The sequence below is a fragment of the Pleurodeles waltl genome, chromosome 2_1 (genome assembly GCF_031143425.1).
Source record: "Pleurodeles waltl isolate 20211129_DDA chromosome 2_1, aPleWal1.hap1.20221129, whole genome shotgun sequence".
NCBI lineage: Eukaryota > Metazoa > Chordata > Amphibia > Caudata > Salamandridae > Pleurodeles > Pleurodeles waltl.
The window spans coordinates 809,477,439-809,493,769 of record NC_090438.1 but is presented as its reverse complement, the minus strand read 5'-3'; the positions used below and the strand labels follow the sequence as shown (position 1 = coordinate 809,493,769).

The 16,331-nt window shown below is 41.9% G+C and overlaps 1 protein-coding gene across 6 annotated transcripts in view; it reads right to left on the bottom strand.

Moving 5' to 3' along the window:
* The window catches only part of LOC138268696 (glutamate decarboxylase 1-like), a 1,137,623-nt gene that overhangs the window by 957,005 nt on the left and 164,287 nt on the right, over positions 1-16,331 (bottom strand). For all 6 annotated transcript variants that reach the window (XM_069218676.1, XM_069218622.1, XM_069218640.1 and 3 more), the window contains exon 2: positions 13,501-13,694. The gene's annotated coding sequence lies outside the window, so the exon portion shown is untranslated. The remainder of the gene's footprint in view (positions 1-13,500; positions 13,695-16,331) is intronic.

The following is a 16,331-nucleotide window of genomic DNA, read 5'->3' as shown; positions in this document are numbered from 1 at the left end:
TGGTAAAGGGCCAGTAGTCTGTAGATCAAAGAGAGCAAAGTTACCCTGTCGGGGGTACGCCTCACCTTAGTGAACATTTCTTTCTGACAATGACTGGGAGTTTGGAGTCTTTTATTGTAAAAATCTGAATCCAGCTGAGCCTCCTTGACCTGAACATTGTGGCAGAACTGAGCTTTGAAACTGCACTGCCACTAGAAGAATGAGATATTTTGGCCCTCATTATGAACATGGTGGTCCGGACCTCCATGCCGGCGGTGGCGGAAATTACCGCCACCGGCATGGCGGTCTGGACTGCCGTATTTTGAACACAAGGAGACCGCCACAGGCGGAACTTTGCCACTGCCAGGTAACCGCGCCAGGCAGCCTGACGATGGCGGAGTTCCTTATCTGACAAGGCAGCGCTGCAAGCAGCACTGCCCGCAGGATAAAGAACCTGTGTTCCCCCAGCCTTTCCCTGGCGGTTTCCCCTGTCAGGGAAAGGCTGGTGGAATGGGGGCCCCTGCACTGCCCATGCAATTGGCATGGGCAGTGCAGGGGCCCCCGTGCACAGCCTTGTCGCGCATGTCACTGCCCGATTTACGGGCAGTGATATGCGCGACGGGAGCTGCTGCACCCGCCACACTGCTACATTGACGACAGCTCTATGTGGAGCCGTAGGCAATGTACAGGACCAGCATTCTCCTGGGCCGTCTTGCAGAAACACTATTTCCATCCGCCGGCCCAGCGGAATTCTCTTCATTGGGCCCGCAGGATCCTCAACGTGCTGGCGGTCGATGTTCCGACAGCCAGCACCGAACTCTGCAGAATTTCCCGCTGAGCTCGTAATGAGGGACTTTGTCCTGAATGTGATCATTAATGAGTTTGAACTGCACATTTATTAGAGATATGTAATAGACTTTGTAGAGAACAAATAAGAATACCAAGGTCCGAATCTGCAGAATTAATCGCAGGGGTGTCATTCAGAAGAACACAGAGTAGGGTTAAGGAAAACTAATGAAGATTGCAATTAACATTTGAATTTGTTACAAAAACAACTGCCTACTGCTGCAGTGCTCACCCAAGAGACTAAAGAGACTACTGCTATTGCTAATGCTGCTGCTGCCTTTTATAGGATATGCAGATACCTATGTACAGGAGTGTTAGTTGTGACAATTACAGTGATGATTGTTTTTCTTGCAAAGTTGAGTTTGCCTACACATTCTAAAGTAAAAACCATTAGAGCCACAAGTGTCACAAAAATCCAGTTTCCTATGGATAACAGAATGCATTCACTGAGAGAGAAAGACTTACATGTAGATACCTCTAGAGGAGATCTTTCATCAAGTGTATATTATAACTTGCTTTATGAGTACATTAACATTACAGATGCAAAGAATTGCCACATATGTACGCAGTGACCTGCACCACCTGCATAAGGAATGACATATCACCATATTCCTTTGACTTAAGGTGTTACTTGTAGCGTGTTGATGAGCCTTCTGTACGATAAAGGACACTTTCAATACTATTATTCGAATTATGATTTAGTCTTTTCAGAAGTTCATATTCCAAATCACCTGAACAATAATCCCAAAGCAAACAACATTGATACAGTTGAAGAAGCTTTAAACCCACTATGTCATTAAATACAGTTTATGCTTACCCAAACAATTTGACATGTATCTCGACAAGAGCTGAACATGATTTCCTGAATTTAGTGTAAGACAGGAGAGGAGGAATGAAGATGAGAGCAGCAAAAGATATAGTTGAACATTATTGGGAGAGAGAAGAAACAGAATATTCAACTAGAAGGAGTCAAGGTTCCTAACACTAGATTCGAAGCATAAAGGGACATTATGCATATTTAGGATGAGATCAGCCACTGCCAAAAAATCCACGGAAAAGAGTCAGTGTGACCACACATTTTAAATTAATAATAGTTGGACGTTCATGTTGGCAGAACAAGAGCCTGCTATACCTGGAGTATATTTAATTTGTGAAGATCATTATTATTTTAGGTTGCCCAAAGAATGGTATGCTACATGCTTTTTAGGGATAGTTTTCCAAAAGATTTTTCATGTGGAACATTTAATTGATCCTGTATGGGGAACAAACACCAGAACAAAGAGAGGTGTCAGTGGTTCAGAAATTGGAGGGAATATTTTTGGTGCATTGATTCCATCTAAAGGAGTGATTTTGAATGACATCAAGATAAGAAAGTTGTCTACTATTATAGATACGTTGTCCACTAGTACAACAGGTGCCTTATTGATTGTTGATACTGAGATATTGCATAAGGTCAATAGTTTTTTAGAACAGACTTGTATTAGACACCCTTCTTGCAAAGGAGAGCAGAGTATGTCTGTTGTTAAAAGTTTAACAATGTTGTACTTACATCTCTGATAATAGTAAGGAACTGATGAAATACATTAAGAATATTTCTGATTTGAAAGAAGACTTAAAAGAGCTAGAAGCAAGAGGTACATGGGAAGCCATAGGGAGTGGATTTTCTGCTGTTGGCAAATGGTTTGAAAATTTAGGAAGTGGAATTGCTGCAAGCATCTTGAGATTCTTGTTGATAATTGCTCTTTGTTGATTAATCATATAATGACTTTACAAGAGATATAAGAGTGTGCAGATGAAGAAGGGAATGAAAAGGAGTAAAGCAGATATAGAACATGAGACTAGAAAAATAATATATTATGATGACATGAAGCAGTTAAAGCAAGCTAGACAATCTTTCCTGGATAAACCTCTGAGATTTTGATGTGTCTCTCTGATAAGTTGATGTGATGGCTTGATCAGAGGGGGGACTGGAGCAGTGTAGATTTTACTGCAAACCTCTGACGTCACAATCATAAAATATGTATTCATAAACCTGATACATTGTGGCCCTGATTTATACTTTTTGACGCAAACATGCATTAGCGCGGGTTTGCGTCAAAAGGTTTACTGCTGGCTAGCTCCATTCCTGGATGCCAGCCGGGCGTCATATTTCAGGAATGATGCTAGCTGGGGGTAAGGCCCGGTTAGCATCAAAATAAATGACACCAACCAGGTGGGGGAGGCATAGGGGAAACAGGAGGTTGTGCATCGAAGAATGGCGCTAGTCAGGTTAGAGTCAGAAAAATTACGTTAACCTAACTAGCGTCATTTTTTGACCCACAACCCCCATGGACATGACTCCTGTCTTACAAAAGACAGGGGTCATGTCCAGGGACCTTATGTCACCTGGGCATGGCCATTGGGCACAGTGCCATGTAGGGGGGGGGCAAGTTAGGCCCCCCATGGCACTTTTAAATATAAAACAAAAAACTTACCTGGACTTACCTGCGATGGGTCCCCCCATCCTTACGTGTCCTCCAGGTGTGGGTAGGGGTGGGTAGGGGTGTCCCTGGGGGCAGGGAAGAGCACCTGTGTGCTGCTTCAATGGAAATGGGCCCACAGGCCCCCTAATGCCTGCCCTGGCCCAGGCATTAAATAATGGCGCTAAGCGAGCTTAGCACCAATATTTAGAGGCCCTCCTCCTCCCATGTGTAATTTTTGCATGGGAAGATAAGTAAGATTCTAAGACCTTAGAGTAATGTTTTGCCCAGGAACGCCTACCTTGCATCTCATTGACGCAAGATAGGTTTTCACAGTAAAAAGTTACATTAACTCCAATATTTTGATGTTAGACTGGTCTACTGTCAAAATATAAATATGGAGTTAAGTTTGCGCCAGATTTGCGTCAAACAAACTACGCAAATCCGGCCCATACAGAGTATAAATATGCCCCTATGTGTTTAACATTTAACTAATGTAAAGTGATGCAGTTGATATCAATATTGAAGTGCATTCACTGCAGTGTTAGGAAAAATGTATTCAGCATGCCTTAAATTTATTAAATTAAGTATAATCATTGAGTGCAATTTTATAGCCATCTTCATGTTATTTGAATGTATTTGCATTAGAAAATATAACAATTTATGTGATATGTGAAATAATGTTTTACAGTATTAATGTATGCTTATCCATCATATCTAGACTCATGTATTAAAGTTTGCTGCACTTAGTTTTACTGTCACATGAAATCATAATTGAATCTATAAATTTGACATTTACACAAAAGTAGAAAAAAATAAGCACACAGCATAACATGAAATTAAATGTGCATTGCTGAATAATGTTTAAAGTAGACTTATCTAGGCCTGAATTTCTTTTAAGGTGGGAAACTGTTTTTCATTTTCTGCTAACTTATAATTTCATTGCAGGTGCATTCACATAAAATGTTAGTTTGAAATTAGATGTGCTATTGTTCTCCCAATAGAGCATCCAAGAAACAAAACCTTGAAGGAGCACATGGAGAGACCAAGAGTGAGATAACTGTCCCTTATTCATAGATGGTGCTAACAATGTCTTGAGGACCAAGGAAAACAACGTTCTCAGGACTGCTTTGAGAAAAGGAGTTGATGTTGCATGTTACAAAGTCGGGCAGGAGAAGTAGAATGGAGCTTGTGATGGTTTGACCAAGGAGGTGTTACCTGATTGGATTTTGTGGTATTAACTAGGGCTTACATTGATTGACTGTAGAACACTTTCTCCCGGACTTTGAGAATTACAAACCTCTGACTTTCCCTTGGTCCCTATGCTTTACTTTGTGTAGCTTAGGCTTACTCTTAACTCTCTAAAAAGGCTCTTGACCGAGCTTCTGAAATGCTGACATTTTCCTCTCTATTTCTCCATTTATGTTTACCTTATTTTTATCACATTTTGCCCTTATGTCTTTCTAGTTATATTTTTCTTTTTGCAATAGTTTAGACTTCTAGAAGAGTTCCTCTAAATGTCCATAGTTCAACTTAGTCAGATGAATTTAACTGACCGGTGAATGATTTCCAAGCATCAGATACTGCTTTTGATATGTTGTATTTCAACAACAGAATTCCTGGTTTGTCTTATGCTAATTTGTCTAAATTTCTTCAGAACATTTGGTTGCCCAATTGCTATTCTTTATCTTTACAGTACGTTTTTGAGATTTTTTACATTGACTTGAGTGTTAATTTGTAATCGAACCCTTTAACTTTATTTCCAATTTGGGTTTTCATTGTGTGGCCAAATTGGTTAAACTGTAAATTTATGCTGACATATTGTTACCTAACTTCCTCTTGCAGGGAAAAAGATTGTCAACCTCATGAAAGAGCATGCAAATGCTTTATCATCACCAAACCTTTAGCTTTTTTTGTTTTTCAGAAAAAAAATCCAAACGTAGGAGTTTGTTTCTGAAAAACAAAATATACCATAGGAGTTTTCTCCCAGGGTGTGGGGGTGACTGCTGGCTTTTTTATGTCCCTCACCATCAAGCCTTTTCTGGTGATGACGGACAGAAATAAAGCTCATCACATTATCGTTTCTGAATAGAGTGTGGTGGCTTTACCTGATGGAGAAAGCTTTCTGTTGATGGAGCCAAAGGAGACTCCATCAGATAGCTAATGGTCCATCTGTCTCTAACTTAGGTGCGTGGACCAAGAGTTTGGTAGACGGGGTACTCAGTAGCGTTAGCAATAGAGTACTCTGACAAACTCTAAATTAATCTCTTAGCCTGCAGTCGAACATCTGTGTTCTACATTTGTCTTTTTCCGCAATAGAACTTCAGGCCAGATGTATGAAATAATTTTGCACCTGAGTACGCATTTTCTATTTTTCAACTTGGTGGGCACCTATTTGTGTGTCACAAGTAAAAAATAATTGGGGCCAGCCTTGAATAAAAACACATAGGAATTTGGCCTTCCAAAATGGCCCTATATCACTAATGTCCTGATGAGACCCTTGAACCTCAGAAAGGCTTGACATGTGATTGACAGCAAAAAGTAGCAAAGAAACTGTAAGGCATAGTTACCAATGAACTATGGAGATTTTTAAAGTTGTTTGTTACGAACACACAAAAAGCCTTTTTTCTCCACGTTTTCTTTAATACTTCCTGTTGCAAAATGAATTCCACCGATTTACTAGGCTTAGATTTTTTGATTACTCAGTTTTGGACTTTTTACTGTGGGTAAGCCTTACTACTTATGTCTCACCTACTGTACTCACATGGTAAATGGACAGCGTGTGTTTACCACCACTGCCTGCCTTCTATGATAAGGCTGCTGCAACACAGAATGAGTAAGTGGTACTTGGCTGGTTACATGTGAACATGTGTTCCCAAGTGTGTCTCCATTTATTGGCTGTGTGTGGCAGAGTACTGTTGCACTTAGACTAGTAACAGCGCACAGGTAAACAGGTGCAGAGGGGATCCTGCATGGGTAGATGTTGACCAGACCTGAGATAGGCATTATAACATTAGTGGGCACTCATTAGTAAAGTTAGTATGGTTTGCCATGAAGTATAGTTTTGCTTCCCTTAGCCCTAAAAAGTCCTATGATGTATGAAACTGGGGTGAAACATGTGATTCCAGTTTGACTACACATGCCCCATGATCATACATTTACACTTTGTGGGTCATCCAAAATTTTCATATTTCTCTGACTCAACTCAGGATCACAGTCTAGGCCTTTTGTCACCCTGCTGGGCCAAGCTGGTTACTTTGCTCCCCAGAAGAACAACACAGCACTCCCTACACAAAATGAGTAATGAAGAGTGCCTCCTTCACCTCCAGAGGAGGAAGGGGTAGGGAAGAAAATCTGAACATGTTAATTAGCTGTCATACTGCACCAGGGCTGGGACAGCCCAGTACCACTGAACAAAGGATGATGCCCAGACAAATTGAACCAATATAGAAAGGGGCTTCTCTTTGAGGTTTTTCTTGGCAAAGCTGCTGGCAGTGATGTCAGTGAGTGACGGAGCTGAGGGCACATGAGGAGATGAACCAGTGACTTCTGGACGGTTCCATCTTGAACTGTTCCAGCATGCTGTGCAGAGAGTTTGAGATTGGGATGGAGGGGTGAAGTGGCACCCTATGATTACTTAGGGGTGTCTGGCTTCTAGAACCTTTGACACCTGTTTAAAAACCTTTTCACAAAGGAGAGAGAGTGTTTTTTGTTGGAGTTGAACAGTGGAACTGGACTGCTGCAGCATCATGAACAATTGGAAAAAAAAAGTCCTGCGATGCCCTAATGGACTAAGGACTCTGTCTACAGTTGACTCCAGGACCAGGGAGTCTCTCCACAACCATGAAAGCTGGTCTGCTTATTTCTCTTAAGGGCCAGTTGGGGGAAGAACTAGACTTATGCACCCACACAAGAGGAGAGGAGCACCAGAGGACAAGATAAAGGAGAAAGGCTGGTGCAAGGAGCCAGTGGAGCCAGCTCCCTGAAAAGAGTGCCACCTTAGAGGCCTGGAGGCCAGTGGGGAAGGCTTCAGGTGGCTAGGTCTTGCCTCCAGAAGCGAGATGTGCCCATGTTTGTGCAAAACAGCCCAATGGGGACCAAGATACTGACTGGAGAAGGAGCTACCTTTTGACCTCCCAGTCGTGGACCGCAGCATGTGGAGCTCTGTTGCCAGCTCTGCAGAAACTCCTGGGGTGGGCCAGTGCCAGGAGTTTGATGCAAGGCAATAATAATTAATGAACACTGGAAGTGGGCTGAGTGGGGTCCCCTCCCCAGGACTCTCAAGGCCAAGAAATCCCAATCCCTATGCTGGTTCATAAGCTGGAGACCCAGGACCCCATCTGTTGGGCCCAGCCAAACAAAAAAGCAGGTAAGTGCCATTGACCCTCTCCCCCAAGACAGAAGAAAGGAATCCGGGAACCCATTTCTGGGCCTTGACCAAAGCAGAAGAAGGGGAGTGGGAGGGGCACTGCACTTCCCTGAGAAGAGGCCCAAGACCCAATCTCAAGGGCTCCAAGCGAAGGAGAAGACAGGTCTCCCCCCAGCTGTGGTGGGCTTGACCGCATTCACAGTGGCTGGGTCTGAGGGGAGTTGGTGACACCATAAGAAGACACCCTGCTGTATAAAGTGGGCAGGGGAGAAAGCAGAGAAGCATGTTGCCAGCTCCTGTATCGGCAGTAAAGAAGGCTGGGAGGGAGCTGGCAAGGGCAGCCAGGGATGGTCTCCCCTAACTGCCCCCAAGGAGATTGCAAGTTGTGGTGCCAGGTTGGACCGGGCTCCCACACCAAAAATAGAACAAAATTCAAGCACCACACAGCAAAAAGGAAGCAGGGCTGGAGTTTCTCATTATGTATTCAGGCTCCCTCACAGGGGCACAATAATGCCACCTGATGCCCTGCAGGGCTTTTTATGCCCATGTGTTACCCAGAGGTGGTGGTCCCAGGACGTCAGAGGCACCACCTATGACAAAAAGAGAGTGTGGGGTGAGATGCAGGAGTACATCAGCTCCCTCCCAAAGGGAGTTGTGAAAAACACTAACCCTAAGTCTGTAGGGTTAGAGAGAAGATAACCCTCCTAGCTTTCTGCTTAAATGTTGAATACTCCTAAGGCTGGAGTTTTTGTTCTCCACCTTGAAATGCAGTTGCTTCTAAGGGTTGAATCTATGGCTCTAATTTATGGGGCATAAAGATATATAAAAAGGTACAAGCACATTTTGAAATGCTTTAATGACAATAATTATTACATTTACATATAGTTATTGAATACAATGACATTATGGTGGTTTTTAACATGTGGATTATTTGTCTTTTATGATAATGATGAGGTGATCCCTCGACAAAGTCAATAGGCTGGCCTTATATAATGATGCTGTGACATATGACAAAGCCAAGAGACCCGCATTATTTAAAGTGATATCCCCCTATATTGTGATCTGCTATCTGGTATAGGTGTGGAGAGGATACTGTGGGTATGTATCACAAAAGTAAACGTATATTTTTGTGTAAGTTTATTTTTTTTGCAATTCACAAAGGAATTTTACAGGTAGTATAATTATGGCTGCTTTTATGTTTATGTACTGAGTCTCAGTCTCAAGTGCGGAGTCTCGGCAGTCATAAAGACACTACTTGTGAAATTCTTTTGTGAAATGCAAAAAATTGGAAACTCACCTTCTTATAGGCAGGGTGCATTGCAAAATTACAGACAGGTTGTAAGAAGCTGGTACACCACTCCAACAAGTATTTGCCGCCACTGAGTTTGAACATCGAGCCTTTGAACCTGTTGAACTACAGATATTCTGGAACTGAGTCACAGGTTGGTGGCAACTGTAAATCTGCTAGGCTGAGACGAAGGTGGTATGCCTATTTTTGATGTGTTTTCCATAAGAGTGTTATGCATAATTTTGACGTGTTTCCCATGAGAGGTGACTCCACTGGTAGAATACCCACCAGTATGATATCCCTAAGGCTGCTCTAGTTGCACTGGTGAATTCTCCACTGAGTGTAGTAAACCTGCTGTAAGCCATTCTCTTGTCAATAGAAAATCTGCTGGCAGAATAGCCGCCCCTCTTTTAACTCCACAGTGACAGTAATTCCACCACTGGAGGTCCTCACTGTTGGTCACTATTCTCCTTTGAAGAACATGCCGTCAGATTTCACACCACCATGTTATGCGTATTGAGTGCTAACTCTCTAGAAATTCTACAGAATGCACCATCAGCAGATATACAACATCTCCTGCTAATTGGCCATATTTAAATTTATGCTAAATGCTAAATCAGACCTAATATTGTTCCAGAATTCACTGCTCTTGCATTTCTTTGCTATTTTGCAAAGTGTGTTTTTCACATTGACACTTTCATTCCTTTTCCCATAGCGGAAGTAAACTCGAAAAGAATAAAAGGGTGAGAATGAGGAAGGAAATCTCAAATGTCGGAATGCGTTACATACGCTGTGCACTACGCAAGTTTCAGCCTGCTACCTTGAGTTACAAAACCTTCAGATGTACATAATTTAAAATTTCATCATCCATGCACGTAGTATGTCGTTAATAAGTGAAATAGGCATTTTTTTACTTTACATCTGCAGAGTCTAAGTTGCATATTCATGCAGCTGTTGGTTTAAAAGAATTATGAAATCCCCAAGTATTATTGTTATTAGGGGTCGCCACCTCATCTGTTTTCTACCGGCACCACCGGAATTTTAATGTAACGGCCGGTATGAAAATAAGCGAAATCACCAAAATCCCGTATTTTCACCTTTATCTGTACAAAGTTCAAACAGAAAATACAAATAGAAAATACTTTTAAGTGTGCTCTATAAACGCGTTAATGGTTCAATATAGTAAAGAAAGACATAAAAATCATGTTACAAATGAATACATACGATTTTGATAAAAGTCGTATTTAATATCTCGTCCTGGCCTTTGCAGACACTTAAACCAACAACAAAATATCTGCAGTTATGTCTTGGAAAGATGGCACCCCTATTTCTGAACAATGTGAATAACCCGTTTTCATCAGAATAAACCTTCCCTCGGGATTGATATACTGCGCTCAGCGCTTCTGAAAAATGTAGGAATGTCCCACATTTTCCCATACTTCCTGCAGCAATTATACCTTGAGGAGTTAGTTATGAAGGGTGAACAGTGAAATCAGAAAGTATCCTAATGCTACAAATGAGGAGATGTTTGTGCATGATTTTTTTCATAATTTCTCTGAAGTTCAGTATGAACACCCACCTCCATTCTTCGGAAAGAATTCTGCAAATAAACAGCTCAGGCATTGGCTGTGTAAGGTACCTGCCCAGAGAAGAACCCTTCATGTATGTAGATTAGACATTCTATCTTTGTAGATTGTAAATACCCAGAGATGACACTTCCAAGTGTGTAGGTTAGACATTTTTGTTTTTGTGAATTGTACATGGCAGAGATGACACCTTCATATATGTAGGTTTGAAATGTCAGTCTTTGTGAATTGCCAGTAAGTCACGAATTACTCTTTTATCCATGTGTAAACCACAGACATGGAAATTCCTAGTACCCAAAATGTGCCTGTGGTCTGTACAGATGGTGATTTGAGTGGAATCTGTACCTGTGCTTACTCGAATTTTTGGAAAATTGTTTACTTTTTTTTATGAACAGTCGTATTCACTGTAAAATTTGTGTGAATTTGAATAAAAAGATGATCTATGAAATTGCTCATAAATATTTTCTCATATTATTTGCAGACAAATAAGCAGAGGCGTATGTTCAGGGAGGATGTTTGGGGTGTTACACTCCCCTAAAAAATGCATTCTGTAGCAGATAGTTGGGTACAGATGCTTTCAGTCAGGTATAACGAGATGTCTGTCAGATTTCACCCTGGATTGTTATATGCCCACATTGACAAAAACACACACACTCTCTCTCTCTGTCTTAAAACTTGGTTAGTTTTAAAACTGTTGTGTATTAAGTACTCCTAACAATCCGCACTCATCTCTCTTTCCACTGCCTCTTGAGCCCCCCTCGTGCCCAGCTTCTCATAATGTATTTTAGTAAGATATGCCAGTGTGATTGTTGGGAAATCTGAAGGTTACCCCACACCCCATCTGAATGACCAAGCCAAGCCCCTCCAAATACGAGCAATTCCATAGCCCATCTTGTACTGATTACAAAAACACAATGTGATGAGAGTGGAAGGGTGATGGCAGTTTTCAACTGGGGCAGTTCTAGCTATGAGGAACAGAAATATCGACAGATATGCACCGATTTTTACTTTTTTTTTCAGTGCCACAATTTTTGAAAAGGTCTCTAGGTTTTAATGTCTAATCGGGCTATTTTTCTACATCTCACCCACATGGATGATGGTGACTTACAGGAATGTATATATGTGATATACACTAAATCTGCAGATTGGCTGTACACTATGATTTAGAGATGATTTTATGATCAGAGAATCCTAGTGAATTTTCAAAGAACTGCCAAGCTGAATCAAAAAGGTAGGGCACTATAGTAGAAATGTTCTTCTGTAGGTTTACTGTTACATTAAATGCAAATTCTGATTTTCACACGGCTCCAGATAATCCATAGATTAGTCTAGAACTGGGAAAGCTATGTTCACATCCTTTTCTGGCTATCCACATAATTTTGCTAAAACACCCACAAACCATCACAATTCCTAATTTTCACATGCTGAAATGTCATCAGTCTGATGGAATTTCTGTATCCGTCAGCCCCATTTGAGAGGGCAAAATGCCATCAGCCCTAATGTGCTTTGCAAATGGTTATTTCTGTGAAACCACGATAGAAATGTATGCATGCAAAGCTTTAAGAATAGGGCTATGTCCATGGAGATACAACATGTTGTCTCACTCACTCCTGGCTTGTCACTGGGCAGAATGGTTTCAGTTTAGTCCAGTTGACCTGAGTGCTGAAATCATGATATCAAACTCCCAAACACTAATCAGAAAAAAGTTCATTTAATTGGCTCCAAGAACATCTATTGGCAAGCACTTTTAGTTGGCCACTTGGAATTTCCACCAATATTGATTACCATATTAACAATGACTTTAAAAGGCTCTTGCAAAACCACAGTTTTTCAACTTATTGTTTGCTCCATCTTTACATTGCAAATTACAACAAACACTGACAATGCCAATAGGTCTGGGCTTAAAGGAATGATGTATGGTAATCTGAAACATTGTCAGACCCAAGCATCCATGTAGTTTAATGACTGCCCTCCTCTAATCTGTGCTGCTGTCAGAGAAAAACACCATAAATTATCTAGTTATGTAGGACACTTTAATAGCATTACAGTTTCATGTGGATGTCTGACCCTGAAAGTTTAAGCTCAGACATCTGTATAAATAAACACAATGAATACAGCAGAGTGAAGGGAAAGTACTTTTTGTGGAAGAACACACGTTATGCCCAGTAAAAAAATGTACTCATATTTCGCAGCTTCGAGGGTGGGTGGGGGGTAGAGAACCCCCTTTTAAGTGATCTTCACACATAACTGATGGGTGACCGCTGCGATGTTAAAACAGGCCATAAACCACGAGATTAAAAGGGAAAATCCGATTCAGCGCAATTCTAATCTGGCCTTTCTAAAAATACACTCAATAATACTGCAGAATTAATCGCAAAGGCAACCTGATTTGCTGAACTGATAAGAAGATCAAATACTATCTCTAATGCGCAGTACGTTTGTTTCTTGTTCACAAACAGCAACACGTTCATAGACTTGCTACCTGGGGAATCACGGATGAAGGCGCTCTTCCTCGTCACACTCTTTGGTGTGCAGTAGCATACACTTTTGTGAACAAACCTTGGTGAGCTTTGGTTCGGTTACATGAGCCCCGGGAACTTTTCAAAGGGAAACGCAGGTAACAACACCGAGGATTGTTCTTCGAGCAAACAGAGCAACAAAGGAAGGGAAGGCAGCTGAAAGGCAGTGGAAACGGCCTGAACACATACCTATTGCATTATGAATGGGCGCGTGGGCTGTAAGTAAAAGACACCCTCCTCCACCACTGTAAAAACCTCCACAGACAACCTTTCTGTATTCGAGTCAAAACGTGCTATACAATGTCACATCTTTCCAGCAAAGAGTTAACTGTTTATGACATGGCGGTTAGTTACGATTTTTGATTACAAAATGAACGGCCGTGCTGGTTTTCTATCGCCTCAGCTTGGGGCTGATGAGAAAATGTCAGAAATGAGTAAAACGCAGTGAACTTACTTGTTTCTGCTGCGGTTGTCTTGAATTCTATTTCTCCGGGAAGCAGGTGACGGAGCAGGTCAGTGAGCGGCGCGACGTGCCTTGCGCTACAGCCTTCCCTCGGGTCTTCTGTCTGATTTGAGGGACAGCGCGGGCCTTTTATGTTGCCTCTTTGCGAGTCCACTGTGCCTGGGTGTGTCTTACTCGGGTTTTTGCTGTGGGTGGAGCAGGGATGTCGGTATCAGTTTAAAAGCATTTTGAAATACTTGTAAAAACTTGTGCGAAACATACATAATTACATTTACTTAATGACGTTTTTAATGGTGTGTAGTCTTGGTAATGTCACGCAACTAGCGTGACCACCTGCCGTGCAGGCAAATTCTCGGCAGGGACTGTAAAAGTTCAAGAAAAAGGATCCAAATAAAATCCAGAAATTCTGGACAAAAGGTCAATTTTACAGACACACTTGTCAGGGCGTAGCTTGGTCAGTAAGACTGGGAGGGGTGAGCTTCAGGTTTTCAAACAATCGCGCTGGCATATAATGTTAAAACATAATACAGCAAGCAGAGCGCATGAGGGGCCTAGAGGGCAGTGGAAAGGGAGACGAGTGCGGATTGGTAGGAGTATTAAGAAACCCCCCAATATTTTGTAAAGTATGCAACATTCTTCAGGACTTTCAAACCAGAGGGAGGCACAAAGTGTGTGCCTATTTTTGTCTGTGTGTATGTAAACATTCCTGGTGAAATCCACTGACACCTAACCATACCCCACTATTTATCAAAACATATATATATTAGGGGTGTGTAACATCCCACTCTCCCCTCCACCGAAGCTACGCCCCTGACATTTGTGTAGGTCAAGTAATACTACACCAGTAAGTAAACAGACTGCAGACACAAGAACAAGTCAAAGCAGATTTATGCTCTTTGGTTTATATAATACACAGTTGTGTTGAGCATCATATGTGATTGGACTTATTTACAGATTAAAAACTAGCAAATATTTGCAAAATTTGACATGTGCTACAAGGGGCAGTTACCACACGATTCTCCCCTTTTATGCTGAATGACAGAAGCAGTGCTCTTTTGATAAACATGAATTTCCAACTCTTAGATTCTGATAGTCCAGAGACAGAGATAGAAATATCAAGTAAGTGGGCAAAAGCTCATCTGACTAAGTATAAAATGCAATATATTTGCCAAGAATGATGCAAGAACAGTGCTTAATTGGTGCTTGTTCTTTCCGGTGCAGAGCGGCAGCACTTAATTTTGGGGGCCGGCACTTATTTTTCTGCCTCAAGCGTTTACTGCGAGCAAAAGACACATCCAGGAAAGACGGCTGAAGAGAAAAAAGAAAATGCGTCACAATGGGATAAAGCAGAAAGGTGCAAGAGTGAGCTGAAGGGGCAGGGAGTGGCTTTAAATGGATTGAAGAGGCCCGAGGTGGCTTCAATATTATGCTGCCTCAGTATTCCGAGTTTGCTCATTTAATTGCAGCAGCCCTGTGTTTAAGAGGAGGGCTTTGGGCACCGACACGTTTTTATTTACAGATTAGGCACTGTGCAAGAATAATTGCACTGTCAAACCTAAAAACAGGAATGCGAGATAGGAAGAGAACACAGACAGTAATTAGAAAAATCCCACAGATACAATCCTCAATCTTCACACCAGAGATGTGCCAAACAGTGCACTACCAAATACCCTGGACAGCTCACCATTAGCCACTGCATAGTCTGCAAACAACCTAGGGCATAGTTCACCACAACACATATAGCACAAAGCACTAACTCTCAGAGAACAATTGGCTTACCACCTACAGCTGATTCAATCATAACCCCAGACACACTGTACTATCACTCTCAGAACCATGCACTACGACCTGCAGCAAAGTGCACCATCACCCACTAAGTAATGTACTCCTGAAAATATCATAGTGTACCAACATACAAAGCATGGTACACTGCTACCTCAAAACTGTGGACATCAGGCTCAACTTACATACACACCATGTAATTAGTGGGCAGGTGGTCACGCTACCTAGGAAAGACATGCACAGGAGGTAGACTGGTTGCTAGAATATAATTCTGGCAGCCAGTGGAATAAGTATTATTTTTACCAAAATGCAGTATGTGGTAATCTTTCATTTCCTCTTTGAAAATGTGAGATTTTTTGGAACATGTTTTCTGCCCTTAAAATGCTGATAGGGTCTTGACTAAAATATGCCTTCTCATGCGATGCAGCTGAGAAGGCTGCTGAGCTGAGTACTGGTCCCCTGTACATGGAAGGAAAGTGGTCTATATAGCATGTGTAGCATTGGGCAACCCCCCGCCCCCTATAATGATGTAGTCTGACCATATCACTGACAGGATCCAAGGCTTTTCAAATGCTCACTTTGATTGTATCAAGAAAAGACTAGTGAGTGCATTGAGTGTCTGAATGGACTCAAGAGTTTTAAACTACATTTAGGTGCAGATTTAAGGAAAGTGGCACCACACCCAGTGCAGCACCACTTTCCTTGCACCCCTTTTGCCCCCATACAAGCACCAGGTGTCTGCCATATTTTAAATACAGTGTACCATGGCACAGGGTAGGGGTTAATAGCATCATTTTATGTGACAATATTGATGAACTCTAGTCCTGCAGAGTACATAGGGCCTATTGTAAATATTGGTATGCCCCCTTTTAACGCCTGCTCAGTGCCCAAAAAAATGGTGCAAGGAAATCTCATGGATTTCCTTGCACCATTTTTTCAGCCCCCCTAACCGGGACTGCCCCCTTGCATACATTATGCCAGGTGATAAAATGAAAGCATTGCACCACTTTGTAAATATGGCACATGGGAAACGCCACCTT